Source organism: Hibiscus syriacus, unplaced genomic scaffold, assembly GCF_006381635.1.
Source record: "Hibiscus syriacus cultivar Baekdansim isolate YM2019G1 unplaced genomic scaffold, ASM638163v2 tig00111253_pilon, whole genome shotgun sequence".
Classification (NCBI taxonomy): Eukaryota; Viridiplantae; Streptophyta; class Magnoliopsida; order Malvales; family Malvaceae; genus Hibiscus; species Hibiscus syriacus.
In genome coordinates this window covers 281,737-295,050 of record NW_024063036.1, presented here as the reverse complement: position 1 = coordinate 295,050, position 13,314 = coordinate 281,737, and positions in this window count along the sequence as shown.

Genomic DNA, 13,314 nt, shown 5'->3' with positions numbered 1-13,314 from the left:
GAATTTCCAAATTTCGAAATGAGAGATTTTCTAAATCTCATTGTTTTTAATTAAAAATCAATCATAAAGAGAAATAATTAAAAAATGGTGTGGTTTTCAAATCTCACTCTTAAGAAAAAAATCGTTTCGATAGCTTGGCGACTCCGCTGGGGACTTTTTTTAAAGAGTCATGCCGATAGTCGATTAATTAGTTGTCTTTGTAAACGAAAGTTATAAGTTCGTTTTAATTTGGTTTTTGATCCCTAATTTGTTTTCAATTTTTGTTTACATTTTAATTTGTGATTTGGTTAGCAAATAAATAGTTGTACTAACGTGTGATCTACATGTTTCAGTTATCTGACCTTCACTTTAGTCTGTTGTTTTACTTGGATCGAGGCAAAGTATTATGAGTTTCCCCTCACTGTTGCTATAAACCTCCAATATTTAGAGCCTTCTAACTGTGCTCTGTCCCATTAGGTAGGGGTGAAAGCTACGCTTACGTGAGAAAAATTATTTTTCTCCACACGGGCTTTAGCTAGTAACCTCTGGGGTACATGCCTTATGTCTACGAGAAAACATTGAGTTTCCTCGCATGGATATAGGGAAATCTTTCCTCTCGAATTGAACTTGATTCGTTTTAATCCTATAATGGGTGAGAATCGAGGGTCTGGCAAGCCCAAGGGGCACCAGCAAAGGACAATTCGAGGACCCTGTTAGTGATACCAGAATTCTGCCCGTTTTATACTGAACCTCTGCCCATCTTTCTTTGAAGGTCACAAGGGGAAACTCATTCTAACATTTTCCTCGAATCTATTCATTTTTACAAAAAGTATGCAAACTAGAGATCATGTGGTTAGGTACGAATTAGATATAATGCGGTTAGGATTTTTTGTGAATGACAAAGCATGTGGGTAGATATCATATTGGGTAGGATCTACTAAAGCATCATTGGGTAGCTAGCATATGAGGATAGGTATTATTTGATGTTTACGGTACTTACTATCTTGTTTATCTTATGTGTACTAACCTGTTTTTGTTCTATGTCTATTTTATTGTTATTTTATTGCATTTGCATCCTCATGTCATTAAGGGGTGTTAATTCACAAGTGATTGACTAACAAGAAGGCTAACCATATTGAGGCAAGAAATTCTCCACCATGTTGTCAAAACGGGGAGATCCAGAGATGTTCAAACGATCCATGAAGAAGGAAACCCGATGAATGTAGAGATCTGAAGCTGATTGAAGAATTCCTTTAAAGCTGCAAAGGTCAAGATGTTGACTTAGAAGATAGATATAGTCATACCAAGGACGAGAAGCCCATTCATAAAGACATGATGACAACTTGCATTGGAGGTAAGAATGAAGATTTCAAAATTCAATTTATGAACATCCAACGTCATCAAAGGTGATAAAATACGCCAACAGATTTGGGGTGCAATATTGGATCCCATGAAGAGTACAACTCAAGGAAATGAAGAGATGAAGCATCACATTTATATTTTGATTACATGGTGTACTTACTGAATTCTTGTCGTCTAAATGAAGGTTGTTCTATAAGTGGTCACTTTCGAAATTAACACCTCGTGCATTTGCATTTACATTCTTATTTTTGCATTAGCTTATTAATTTATTTTTCTATTGTTGTTTTTGGTCATTTTGTTATCCTATTTGTACTAACTTGTTTTTTATGTTGCTTTTCTGTTTCTATGCATTGCATAATCATGACGTAATCAAAAGGTGTTGATTTGTGAGTGGTCATCAGAGTAGAAGGTTTTCATGATGAACAAGGGGTTTCGTGATCAAGCAGACTATAATACAACTGAGAAATGGCATCCTAAGAAGGCTTCAAGAATAGTGGAGAGATCTGCACCCAAGGATCGCATGGCTGACGAGGAGGAAAAGGAAATAAGAGAATTGAAAGAGTAGATGTCAAAGATGATGGATAGAATAGATGTTTTGGACAAAGGAAGTGAAACCTCTATAAAAGAAAAGAGAGAGCTCAAGGAGAATGATCTTGAGGTGCCAAATATGCAAGAGACTACCTTAGAGCGTGCGGATTCTAGCTGGTATGAGAAGCCACACACAATGTTCGTATTAACAAGCTGTTTGGAAACGCTAGGGAAATTGTGTCAACTCTAGAAGTTCAGAAGGATGAAAAGAAGCCGTGCAGTCAGAACTCGTTGGTGTGTGATATTCTACTCTCAACATCAGAGGAAGTAAAGCTTGAAGCTCCAGTTCAATTCAAGTCGAGAGGTGGCTCTCATTCTGATTCTATCCTAATATCATACAAGGACTTGTATGATAAAATGTTAGAAGCCAGAGAAGTTGCCCCACATTATATGAAACCTTTTCAGCTTCCATATTCACGTTGGTATGACGTCAATGTTCATTGTGATTATCATGCTGGAGTTCAAGGACATTCTATCGAGAATTGCTCTACCTTCAAGTGTTGAGTCCAACATCTTCTAGATCATGGAGTATTATAGTTCGAATTGAAAGATCAATATAGTTCGGCAACATATTATCCTATTGAGTTTGAGCCAAAAGAGACCAAAGGTAAGGGTATCAATGAGGTCATCCAGGAGGAAGATTGTTTGCTAAAATATGAAGCTTAGATTCATCACTTAAAGAGTGAAAATAATAAGTTGAGTAGAGAGATGGAAGCCATGCAGGATGGTTTTCAAAGGATCAATCAAGCTTTTAAATTTGCTGGTATGGGGAATGTCCCAGATGAGTGGATAACATAATGAAGCTGAATGTTGTAGAAAGAACTGCAAGGTGCTCGAAGGTCGAGCAGAGAAGTTTTCTCATGATTTACAGATCGTGGAAAAGAGGTGCAATACATCTATCAATGATTTGAGAAGGTATCAAGTTGAAATTAAGACGTTAAATAGGTCCATAGCCAATATGTAAATTTCATATCAATACCATAAGTGGGAAAATAAAGCTGAGCTAAAAGCCACAGAGCCAAAAACAAGAAGTTGATGAAGATGGTGGATGACTGTAGTGATCTTATGAAAGCGTTTCATAACCACAATGACTTTCTTACAAGGAAAAATCAACAGCAGTGCCTACAACTCCGACAATTGGCACTCAAGATAGAGAAAATGGACAAAGTCGTGAAAGAAATTATGACCCAAGCAAGCGATGTGGCTCACAAATAGGTTGATTTAGCTGGCTTTGCAAGAGAATTGAAGCAGATTGACAACTCAACCCCCGAACATGAGTGGAAGTTACTTTAGCTTTTGAATGAGATAGAAAAGTTAGGAGTAAAAGTCATTCCTTATTTGTAAAGTTTGTTTGATGTACCGGGACCTTTGTGTTCAATGAAAGTTATTTTAAAGATGGTCACTCTGGAATGACACCTTTTGTACTTGCATTTAGCATTTGCATTTACATTTCATGTATTTGTTTAAGTATTTTACATGCATTAGTTATAAAAACATGGAAATAACTTATGGAAGATTATATGACAGTAATAACAAGATTATTCATTCATACTACTTCCTCATCATCATTGACAAACAAATGGAAGCAATTGAGCAATCTAATAAGGAATCGCAAGATCAGTTGCAAGAGCAGTTGGTCGGGTTATAACAAGGTACGAGGAATCAAGTATCGGGTTCTCTCCAAGGCGCGTCGAATCAAATGATCCAGGTACTGGAACCAGGAGATGTTGGTAAAGAAAAAATGGATGATAAAGGAAATCAATGTCATCATACTAATGCATCAAGAGTGATAATTTGCCTTGGAGCATCTAACTCAAACAAAGGGAAGAGCCTCGTCAATTATGAGCAATTTGAGAACGAAATCAAGTGGTTGAATGAAACCGTTAAAAATATGAAGGTTGTTAATGCCACTCACAAGGAGTTAGAAGCTAGAGAACTCAGTTTAGTCGCTGATTTGGTCATCCCACATGAATTTAGGGTGCCTAATTTTGAGAAATATGATGGCATCAGTTGCCCCCTAATTCATCTGAAAATATTTTGCAGAAAGATGGAAGGGTACTTAGATGATGATAATCTGTTGATTCATTACTTCCATGATAGTCTTGTTGGGCCAGCTGTAGTATGGTACAATCATTTGAACAAAGAGCAGATCAAGACATGGGTCAACCTAGTTGATGCTTTTATGGGGCAATATCAATATGTTAAAGGCTTAGCCCTAAAACGTCATCACTTTCAAAAGATGAGGATGAAAGCTTCTGAGAGCTTTAAAGAATATACCCTAATATGGAGAGGAGTGGAAGCACAAGTTCAACCTTCTTTGGTAAAAGAATAAATATCACATATGTTTCACGATTCTCTTCCAGCTCCTTTCTTTGAGTTAATGCTGGGAAATTCGACAAATGACTTCAAGGATCTTATGACAACTGGGGAAATAATTGAAGATGCAATTAGCAAAGGAAACTTGAAAGTCACTTCAAAAAGCCCAAGAAATCTAGAAGTAAGAGCTGATGAGGTGAATGAATGTCACGTCCAGAGCTCCCATAGTCGTAAAAGAAAAGGGGCAGCTGGTTTCTCGAGTCGTCCAAATAAAGTCCCACGATCGAAAAATACGTTGAAGGTGTTCAAAATTCTTATCTCAGATTTGTACCCACATTTGATTAAATGCCAACACCTCAAACCGAAGCCAATAAAGTTACCACGAAACTCTTCTGCCCATAATTATGATCAAGAAAATGTATGTGATTTTCACTTAGGGGCATTGGGGCATGTTACGGAGAATTGTAGGATGTTGTTCAAGGAGATAGAGAGGCTTTTTGAAAATGGGACGTTGACACAAGAATTAGTGGAACAATGGATGATGAACTCGAGTACGGCATAAGAGCGCAATGTATAACACCCGATCGAGTCAAACGCCATTGCATCAGAAGAATAATGGGGTATCCTAATTAGAAAGAAGTCATTTCATGAAACTTTATGTCATTTACAACATCGTGTTTGAACATGTTTTTTTAAACTTTCTCATCAGTTTTTGTAATGATATTTAAATGAATTAATGTCACTTTAAGGATGGTGAACATTGTATCGAATTTACGACTTGAAATTCTTTGAATATCAGCTGAATTAAAAGCTCTTTAATGATTAGAGTTATAAATCTTTGACAAAATGACAGGGTTGAAACCTGATAAAACAAAGACCTTGACCTTATCCCCAGAAGATACAATCAAACACCATACCTTTTATTACAGGGATCGATATAGACTTTTTCTATCATAAAGAAATAAACCATAGGCTTGGTATTCAGGTATGTATAGGAGCAGACAACATGGGGCATCTTTTGTATGACATCACAAAACTGTCTAGACCATACTTTTGTTAACGACGTTCAATGATGATTATGATCTTTACAGATGGAATAGTCGAGTAGGTGAATCTAATTTAGGTCAATTGCTTGGAAATTGAACTCTAACGATGAGATTTTCTGACTTTCAGCAACACCTAGACTATGATAGGTTTTTCTTGACAAGCTTAAGAAATTGGATCCGTATGCCCATGTCATATTATAATATGTATATAATAAAGCCTGATAAAGGTGATTATATTATATATATAAAATAAAGTTGAGCTATTCCGCTAAGGCAATTGATTATAGAGGAAACTCGAAAGCCCTGGCTTTATGAATAGATTATATTCAAACCATGACCTTGATCGGGTACCTGGCAATTCGGTGTATGCTCCACTGTGATTGTCAAGTCAAAGACTTTGTGATGAGATGAACCCTTCAGTTAGCTCGATAAAGGAAAATTACAATAAAGCTGATTTCAGCTAGCCAAACAATGGTAAATTAAATCAAATTTATAAATAAGGAGTTTCGGTAAAGATGGACTAAGGGAGTTAAGGAACATCTGTTATAGTCAACTTTACACGAGCACTCAGGAATGTCACTTTTAGATCAATATTTCTGCACTGCCTTTGTTAGAGGAGTCTATGGAGCTTGAACAAATGGAAGATTTCAGAGAACTGAAATAGAAGTGTTCTAGAAAATCTAGTAATTGATTATGCTAGTTGCGTCATTTTGTCCACATCCGATTAAAATACCAAGCCAAGAAAGAAGGGCATCTTGCGATGTTCATAATGATCAAGAAAGAAATGACATTTTGGTGGTCGAAACCTTAGAAAATAGGAAGCCAACCCCTCAATTTTGACATTTGTCAAAGAGATATAACCCTGAAAACATTAAAGAGCTATTAATTCTCTTGATATTATGTGAATTCATATTTATGATTTGATTTGATTGTGAGCCTGAATTAAGGGGCAATGTTTTATAAATTCTTTCATTCTGTGTTCCCTAAAATAAGAGAAAAGGGAAAAACATTTTAAAAAAGGAAAATTCAAATGTGAAAGGTTCTTGGAGTTGGTGAGGCTCATTGTGCCTCTATTTGAGAAAAAGAATAAGCGATGTCAGAACATGAAGCATTCCGCAATCTTGAAGCAGATGGTCTCATCATTCAGAAGAATCACATATTACAACATGTATAAAAGTGCAATACAATTTGTTAGAAGAATTGATTACTTCTTAAGTGTTTAGGGCAACATGAAGAGAAGCCCTCAAGATATTCGACTATACTGTTGTGTAGCGGCACTAGAATTTGAGCATTCAAAGTCAAGAGATTTTGGTACGAAGGGAGACATGAATACCCACATTGGGGCATGACTGAACCCACATCATGTTGAGATGATAAGATTCAGACCAAGGAGGCATTGAGAATGAGCCTTACAATTTGAGGTGTTGGGGCATTTTGAAGGCCCGTATAAGATAATATTGGGGAATGACTGAACCCACATCATGTTGAGATGACAAGATTCAAACTAAGAAAGCATTGAGAATGAACCTTACAATTTTAGGCGTTGGGGCATTTTGAAGACCCATACCAGTATAAGATAACGTTGGGGCACTAGGAAGGTCTGTTTCAGCTAAAGGTATTAATGTGGGGCATCTATGACAACCTGTGGAAAGATCATTGAATTGAACAAATAGTTCCAATGGGATAGAAGTATATGAAGAGTGAAAATGGTGAAACAGTGGGGTTTACTGTATACGATCATTTTGTCAATCATCAGTTGCATTACTCTTGTGATTTCTGCTGAGTTTTGGTATCCTTGTAATATCAAACAAAAACTCTGAATGCTATGTGAAGAGCTTCTCCGATTGGAGATGTGGGAAAAAGCCATATGAAAAGATGAATATGTTGTCAAATAATTTACGAACCAATAAATCTGATGTTGAATCAATGTTACGATCATGTGTTGTTTATATTGCCCAAGATGAAGGTTGTCCTACGTAACTCCAAGATTAAAATGAGAAATGATGTGGTGACATGAAGAATTGGGGTAGATCTTTCTTGGGATGTGCTGCAAGTGTCAAATCAGAATGGATGATGATATCTCATTGATCTTTATGAAGTTTGGCGTAATCATATACATAGTCTCCAAAAATGGGGCAACAAAGTCCTATTTCAGACCATAGCAAGAAGTCGAGAGAGAAAACACTTTCTCCAAAATGAAGAAAGAAAATAAAGATGACAAGAAGATAGAAGAAAATCAGAGGGCTCGTCAAAAAATGCAAGTTGGAAACTATGAGTTGCTACACGAGTATATAAAGTAGACCCTGGAAAGGAATGATCAAGTAGACAAAGACCGAGTTCGCCACTTTAGAGACAAATGAAGTTTGAATCAACATTTACGCATTCATGAGAATATTATTTGCATAAAAGAAAATGCATTACACTAATACATTTAATTGCATTCGTGTTTCATGCACAAACACATGGTTTTGACAAATCTTTCAGTGAAAAGAGAATATCCATGATGTCAAAAGCCCAACAAGTTGAAAGGAAAATTTCAAACCTCAAACACAAGGACTCATATTTAGAGAGGCATACCCTGAAGAATTGAGAGGTCTAATCCACAGAAGAAGCATTATTCTGAAGTGATGACCATCAAATGTAGAAGAAAAATAAAGATTTTTGTGTATGAAGAAGTGAATCGGTCGATTGGAAGGACTTGCACACATGAGATTAGGGCAAGTCAATCTTAAGCCTTCACTGAAGAGTAGTAAAGAAAATCCATCAGTAAGCCTTCCGAGCATGATGATTAAGTCCTTAGGGAAATCTAATGCCTTCACCGAAGAGTAGTGAAGCAAATCCATCATAAGCCTTCACGGAAGAGTAGTGAAGCAAATCCATCAGTAAGCCTTCCAAGGATGATGATTAAGTCATCCGAGCTATCTTAAGCCTTCACCAAAGAGTAGTGAAGCAAATCAATCTAAAGCCTTCACCGAAGATTAGTGAAGCAAATTCATCATAAGCCTTCACGGAAGAGTAGTGAAGCAAATTCATCAGTAAGCCTTCCGAGCATGATGATTAAGTCCTCCGGGCCATCTTAAACCTTCACCGAAAAGTAGTGAAGCAAATCAATCTTAAGCCTTCACCAAAGAGTAGTGAAGCAAATTCATCAGTAAGCCTTCCGAGCATGATGAATAAGTCCTCCGGGCCATCTTAAGCCTTCATCAAAGAGTAGTGAAGTAAATTCAATCTTAAGCCTTCACCGAAGAGTAGTGAAGAAAATCGATCTTGAGTCTGACTTCCCAAGTAGAAAGGTGAACCAGGTCCCATACCAAAATTTTAAAGCAAGGAGATGGAACTGGACGAAAATGCGTTGTCTTTTTATCTTTGCCCTATTCTTATTAACAAAAGAATAAGCAAAGAGGGGCAGCTGTAGACACCGTTTTGTCGGGATATAATAATAATAATAATAATATATATTAATACTGTTTATTTTTATTTTGTAGCCCAATTACAACAAATCTCGGAGCCCAAAAAATCAGGCCCAAGACCTGGATTCAGACCCGGTTACAAGACCCGAATCCAAAATTGACTCGTTTAGATGCTGCCACCATCCATGCCTTTCACGTGAAACCTACAACAAATTTGACACTAGCTCAAGCCAAGTCATTGCCGCCAATCGTGCCACCATAGAAGCATGTTGCACAAAAAAAATCAAACCAAAGTCAAGAAAGCACCTAACCCAAAAATCACGGGATGATTTCACCTAAACATGTTATTATCTCACCAAATGCAGAGAAAATAAAGAGCAAGGACAAATGATTCGGTGGAGACTGGAAAGCTAAAAGGAGGGAGAATTCATGAACAAGGAAGAGTCGAACAGGGGAATCGGGTAGAGATTCAGAGGAGAAATTAACAAGCAGAACACGAACGAAAGGGGGGTTCATATTTTCTCAAGCCTATTTTCTCGAAAGCAGTATATTAAGGAGTTTTTCTCCTGGTATTTCTCGAAGGTAATTTCTTATTTTTTCAGTGTGTGTATGTGTGCTTGTGTTATTTTTCAATTAAATGAAACAAAGCAATACAAAGAGAAATTCGGTCTATATGAGGTTGTTCTTGATTGTTATTTACATTAATATTTTTTCATTTGTTTTAATAAGTTCTAAACTAAAAATAAATAAATAAACGAAAAGAGAGGGCATCGTTCGAGAAGAAGAAAAAGGAATTTCATAAACGAAGGAGGCTCTCTCGGATCCCATTTTTCTCTCTTGAAATCAATGCAAAGAGACTATCGCTTCCATATTAAAAAAAAGGCAATTTAAGATATAGAAACCATAACGATTTTTAGGTATCTTCCATCTTTCTTTAATTTCCAGTAGCTTCATGTGTGTGGGGTTTTCAAATTAAAAAAGAAACAAAATAAGAGTGAGGAAGGTGTTAGTTTTTACTTTAGGGGATCTTGAGTCCTCACTGGAGTCATAGCTTCACATGAACCAAAACTAAAAGCCATTTTTCGGTTAGGCGTGTACATGGTGGTCTTAAGATTAATCGTGAGAGTGAAAGGGAGAATGGCGAGGAAATTCCTATGAGCTTTCCATTAGCGTTGTCGTGATCCCAAGGTTTAGATCGGAAGCAAACGATAGAAAAATGGGTGTTAGATGAAAATTGCGTATTAGTTTTGTTTTGGTTAGGATTGGGTAACTTACCCGGTCGAATGTTGTTTCAATGCGAAGTAAAGAATGTTAGAATTCTCGGTTTGAAAGGTGAGAGCCAACGTCATTCGTGAGACAGTTTGGATGATGGTCGGAGTAGTAGTTTTGGTTATTTGGTGAGAGACAACACCATTCGTAAGGAGGGCCTAGGCTTCTTTCGTTGTTGGGTTGCCGGTCGGCTGCGGTGATGTTTGAAGTAGAGAAGCGGCGGCCATGAAAAGAAGAAGAAGGGTGCTGTGCGAGGAAGAGATGGAGAAAGCTTGATGCGGCTGTGTGCATTTTCCTTGGGCGTTAAAATAGTTTAGGTTTACGTTAGTTTAAGTTATATTAAAAAGTTTGGTAAAATTATAGTTTAGGGTCACTAGCTTATTTTTAATTTACATGTTTAATTTCATATTTATTGAAATTTGGTCATCATTTAGATATGTATATTTTTTAAATTTGTAGTTTGGCACGTTATGTTTTTATTTTATTTTTATTTAAGTCACACTTACGCATTACATGTTAATATATATATATATAATTACATAGTACATGTAAATAATTTTTGTATTAAGATGGTATATTGTTTGGTATTTTTTTAATATTTTATTAAGTAGATAATTATTATTTTTAATTAATATTTGCATGTTAGCCTTATGTATATGACTCAACCTAATTACATAATTTGATTAAGGGTAATATCCTTTAGTTTAAAATTGTTTAAATGACTTCTCTTAACTCACTAGAGAGTCGCTTTAGACGATTTTAAATTAAAATTGTATCCCATCAGTGACACCCAAAATTTTGATTCACCACTTTAAAATTTGGGAGTGAAAGAAAAATAAATGTTTTGCTATTTAAATTTGTTGAGAAAAGGTCGTTAGAACTCACCTAAAGATCTGATCTCAATATTTTTAAATAATCAAATATTCTTTATCTTTCTAATGTCTTGGTAATTTTAATTTAATTATTTTGGTGTTGTTGAATGTATATATTTTTATTGTTTTAAGGGATCATAAATCAAATTAAAGTCGAACTTGTAAATTTCATTGCAAAGACATTAATTAATCGACTAGGTACCGATTTAGGGCTGTGGAGGTACTAACCCTTCCTCACGCATAAACGACTCCGAACTCATTTTCTGGTAATGCAGACCTCAATTTGTTGTTTTAATTAAAATTTATTTTTATTTAAAATGACAAAAACATTTTTGGGTGCCCAATCACACCCTAATCAAAGATTAGTGGCGACTCCTCGAACCGTATGTTTTTTAAGGAATTTCCAAATTTTCGAAACGAGAGATTTTCTAAATCTTATTGTTTTTTAATTAAAAATCATTCATAAAGAGAAATAATTAAAAAAATGGTGTGGTTTTCAAATCTTGCTCTTAAGAAAAAAATCGTTTCGACAGTTATCATCACCATCACTTGCATATGGTTGAGAGGGGTCTGCTTTTTATGTTCTTTGAGCTAGTACTAATGTGGTCGGAATATCAGTTGTATTTGTGGTTTTGACGTACATCTCCATCATATTATTATTTGATGATTGATGAAGTCAAACCATAACAACAACATCGTCATCCGTATGTAATTGAATTTGAGAAGATCAGGTGCTGATAACTTAAACATGAAACATAAGCCCCAAGTTTTCTCTCAATTTTTTGCTTCATTTGGCGATGAGATACATCAACATGGAACATCATATTGATGAACCTGTGTGACTTAAACACAACACCAACATCAGTTTGTAGAATTTCAACATTATAATAGACAAATGTGAAGAATTTGTAGCTCATTATTTGAAATGTATTTGGTTAGAAGAAATGAGTTTGTTGTGTAAGAGATTGAAGATAAAAGGAGTGTGTTGTGTGTGTAAGAAGTGAAAGGAGCGTGCTATGTATGTTATATTTTTAGCCGTTGGAACTTGTCACATCGGCGTGACGAGTTCCAATGATTTTTTTTTAAAACGTATCATTCAACAACGGTCAATCCAACGATCAACAAATTCAAAATTATACCAGTTGGAACTCATCACACCGACGTGATGAGTTTTATCAACAATAAAATAATATTTTTTTTACAATGCTTTTAAAAATTAAAAAAAGTATTTTTTATTAGGACTCGTCACGCGGGTGTGGCACTGTAGCATGGAACTCGTTACGCCAGCATGACGAGTTCCATGGAAACTGTAGCATTTACCGTATGTAACACCCATTTCTCGTATATGTTTTCGTACATATGTCACATTACTTTTAGAAACCATATACTTGTTTGTAAAACACATAAAATTTTGTTTCAAAATTTCATAACAATTCATTTTTAATATAAAGCAAAACATTCGTTGTAATCTATTACGAAGTTATAACTTAAATACATTCCAGAGCATTTTTCTTACTTCAATTACATTTTAACTAATTTTCAAAATAAACCAGATTGTTCTATTGTTACTGACGAGTCAACCTTAAATTTATGATAGCTGCTGCTACTGCTGCACTCCTTACTTGACTAGTCTATACTTTTACCTACGCGTGAAATCAACACATGTTAAGTATTTACTTAGTGAGACATAATATTGTAAATAAACGTTAATGTATACATAAGTATATCATGGTTATTTGGTTTCAAAATAAATCATATACTCCATAAGGATCAAATAAATTTGTCTCAGTTAAACCAAATTTCTTTCATACAATCATTGTAATTATTCTTAGTATGCCCAGCATACCTATCTTTCTGTATATGTTTCCCATTATTCTTAGTTATTATTCTTTATTTTCATTTATGGCATCCTTTCATGCCGATAATGCACCATTATGGATTTTCATTTATGGAATATTTTCTTGCCTAATGCACTGTTATGCATTTTCATTTATGGCATCCTTTCATGCTGATAATGCACCAATATGCATTTTCATTTATTTATTCATTTTAGAGCAGTTCATACTCTAAAACTCATTCATAATATCCTTTCTATACATATAATGAAAGTATATTAAATATTATAAAACATACATTAAATAAAAACATTCTAAGTTAACTCATTGCGAATCTTACTCATCTCATATAAATACAATAAATGTACTCACCTGATAAGCCTCGCTAATAAGTTGTAATGATGTTCGACCATATAAATACAATAAATGTACTCACCTGATAAGCCTCGCTAATAAGTGTAATGATGTTCGGTTTGACAACTTTACCCCTGCCCTTTTTCTTGCTAGACTCGGGAGCTGGTTATGATCTTCACAAGCATCCGTTAAAGATACATACAATACCAAATGTTAGTATATTCTCTAACATTGTACGTTAATGATATAAGTACTATTATTTCAATTTCTATTAGAATTTCAG